This window comes from Varroa jacobsoni, unplaced genomic scaffold (assembly GCF_002532875.2).
Source record: "Varroa jacobsoni isolate VJ856 unplaced genomic scaffold, vjacob_1.0 scaffold_922, whole genome shotgun sequence".
NCBI classification, from domain to species: Eukaryota; Metazoa; Arthropoda; class Arachnida; order Mesostigmata; family Varroidae; genus Varroa; species Varroa jacobsoni.
In genome coordinates, this window is record NW_019213824.1 from 243,952 (window position 1) to 247,755 (window position 3,804).

Consider the following 3,804-nt stretch of genomic DNA (forward strand, 5'->3'; position numbering starts at 1 on the left):
TGTGTATCTTGTTGTCAATAGAAGTCATAAAAGTTCAAATTTAGCGTAGCACTTTTCGGCAGCATAAATCAGTACCAAAGGAGTGAGATGTTACTGGCATTTATTATATAGACAACACAACAAATAACAATAACAACTGTACAAGTAAAACTCTAAATTATTGTTCGTGGTTAGTCTACCGAAATCCTGTTCAGTGGCCTTTGCAATTAAAATAAAAACATAGGCTCTTTACACAGATGGTATTGTCGATGGACAGCGATAATGCTTTTCCTTCATTTAAGGTTAAAAACTAAAAAGGCTAAATTACACTAGTTATCAATCCTTTGACTACGGATTATGTCGGTATTTGCACAATGTCTTCACAAAAAAAAAACGTACATGCGTAACAGTCTCGTAATTACAGGCTTGAGACGCAGCTTTACCTGCTAATCTATGCCGTACAGTTTAATTTTATTCTCTAGTTCCGAGTATTCGAGTGCAGTGGCAATTGCTTCTTTCCCGTATCCTGGAGAACAGGCGAATTCCCTCAAAAAAAATGTTTGCTAGATATTATTGTAACAATAACACCCCCCACCCCGCCCTAAACTACAGTAACAACAGGTGTAATATGAGTGAGAATACAAGGTGTCGCAATAAAGATTATTGCGACACAGAGTATCGGTAACTAAAAATCAAAAATTAAACCCTAACTTGGGAAAGGTAAATAATCTGACCTTTTTCGAGGGTTCGTAGGCTTAACTGTGTAAAACCGCCGACGTGTTTAAACAAGCGGTGCTCGTTCGTTCATGATATTATTAATTGTTTCGGACTTTTTATATGTAGGTCTCATAGTCTTCTAGACGCAGTCGCTTAACATAGCCATTGATCATTCTCTATTTTTTATTATAGATTTCTGTTTTGCTCATCAAGCCCTAAACTGGTCTCGTTTATCTTTTTTTTTTTTTTACCGCCTATAGTACTAGAATCTCTGTTGCTCGGTGCTTAGAAGCCGGGTGAACTCTGTCTCGTTTATAGTTTCAGTATTTGATAAAGGAAGAGCCATGTTGTAACTTGATTCGTGCAGGCGAAACGGTATAGAAGTATAACGAGGTCCTGTATAACGTGTGGCATCGGCATTATGTTGAATTATAATACTTTTGAAAACAGGATTTTTGGGTAATCAACAGCTTATAGAAAAATACATTTGTATTAATAAGTAGTCCGAGTTGAACTGTCGTTGGTCGCTTCCATAGGAAGCGCCTCCGGAAGAGTATCCAGACTCCGCTAGGAAAGATTCGCCACGCGCGAATCTTTCCTAGCGGAGCCCCGTGAAACTTGTAATTGCCAAGGCATGTGAAGTCATCGAGGAACCTATGTGCAAACCGATGTCGTGTCTAACAAAACCGGCCTAGCCAGATGTCACATAGGCCGCGAGAACGTCAAATTCCTTCATGATGTCTGTACAGGCTGCAACGAGCTACTTATGATAGCATAGCTTCTACATAAGCTTCAATACAACAAATGTCTTTGTTCACCCGTTTGCAATAATCATCAATCATTCATTGATTGTGCACTCTCTTTAGCCTGAGACGCAGCTATACTCTGTTTGACATTTGTTTACATCATCCAGTGGATACTGCCCGTGATGACTATATGCAGCCAACTAGTATTATGCCTAAACACCAAGCGAACATTTCTTCTGGCACAGGTATTTGAACAAGCCGTGGAACTGATGTACATGGAACTGATGTGCCAGACTGCCACACTGTGCTGGGTGGGCTTCGATACCATTCGCTTCAGCCGTTGGCTGAATAGCGTCGTTTGGCGTACGGATTCGGGGCGTTGGGCGCGACCCGTTCGAAAGTCGCTCGATAACGATTTCTGTGAGACTTTAACGTGTTTTTATTGTTCGAATAGTTTCTATTTGCAGCGTAATTATATAATGAATCGATATTTATTACTACTGCCAACAGAAAATGACGTCAAGGAATAGTGGTACGACGATGGTAATCAAAATAATGAAAAACTGCTTGGATATGGGCGAGAGCGAATGGTCGTCTGATTTTCCAGACCTTTCAATGGGCGTTTAAAGTATTTAGCGATAGCCATATACATAAATGTGAGCAGAAGGGACCAGCACATGCGGCACAGGTATTAATTAAGTCGAATTTGTGAACGACAACCGTGGATAGTTAGAGGAACAGGAAAAAAATCATTCATTTAACATATAAGAGCCACAGTTTGGAATATTTCCCATATTCGCGCTAGCTAGATACGACCATGCAGCAAACTAACGTCATAGAAATATCTGTTATCTAGGGAATGGCTGGGCCTTAACGGGAGACATACTCATCGGTCTCATAGTGTTAAATTTTTCGAATTAGTGTTCATTTGCAAACAAACGCCAGAGAATTCGACGCCTTGTCCAAAACTGGCCTGAAACCAAAATTATCGAAGACCTAAGCAAGTAATGTAGGCTCAATTTGTTTGGCGCCTTTGACCGTAAAAAAAAAATGTATATATTCATCTTCCGAGCGTATGAATTTAAAAATATCGGCAGATACAGTAGCCTACTGGAAATGTGTCAGTTACTGGCTGACGGATAGGGTGCACTTGTAGCGTAATAGCATATTTTTCCCAGACCAATTGCAAACCAGTTTACGTCTTAAAAATAAACATTTTTAGGCCATTGTTGCTCGCAAAGTTCAGTCGCGCGCGTATCCAGGGAGTATGGACGATTTCCTAATTCTGTGTATGCGAATGTCTACATTGAAAGAATCTGGCCTGCATAAATCAACACTATCGTTTAAAGAGCAGTTTTCGAAGCACCTCTGAAGGGACACTCGTCTACTCCAAAAAGCCTATTCGCCTCATGGTACCTATTTATTTTATCTTGTTTGTCAATTTTCTACTGGGCAATTGGGTCTGGTAAAATTTCCTCAAAATTTTAGGGAACTGCTTAACATTACACAGTCACTTGAGTTAAGCGGACTGCTAACAAGACGGTGCGTTTGGTAGAAGTAATGAGTGGAGCATGAGTTGCTCATACGCAGATTATTAAATGAACTTTTAATTGTGTAACAATAATGGTAATCGACTTCATTAATTTGAAATCAGTTCACCAGGGGTCGAAGGATACTGGTCCTGTGTTTCCTAAATTGAATTCGCCGAAAGAGATATTAAGTTCGTTCTTAACATAAACGGGATCAATGCCCCCAAACGATGTATCCAGGGCTGCCAGGAATCGCTACCTGGATACTGAGCCTGCTAGGGAAAGGCCAACTTGTACAGTACTATAGGCGCTCTATTTTCACTAATACAAACATTTAATATAGGCGCCACTGAATGCATGTACATGCCTGCCTGCATGTGAATGCAATATCAATATAGGCATACGTGGTGTTGTGTACTGAACAAAAAAAGAAACAGATTTTATACTGGTCAATTTAATCTTTGATTGAAATTGCTGTCAAATAAGCAGAACAACGGCTGAAAGGCGCGACATTCTCGGCGCCCTAAAGTGTAACGTTCGCATTGTGTTTAGACGAAATGGCAATGGGTTGTCGCAGATCTCGAGCGTTTTGCTGAACGCCAAAAATGACGCACAGAACCAGTCATTTTACCTAAACGGTAGTGACCGATCGTTGTGTGTATGAGATGCCGGAAACGGGAGAACATCGGGCCAATCCTTTCGTGTTAATTTCCTGCGACCTTTTACTTGGCTGCTTTGCTTTTTCTCAAAACACGAGCCGGAAGACTCATCGTTCACTCAGGCTTGATTCAGGCAAGGTTTTTGATCATCTTCTGCTGTAAAACAGCACTGCG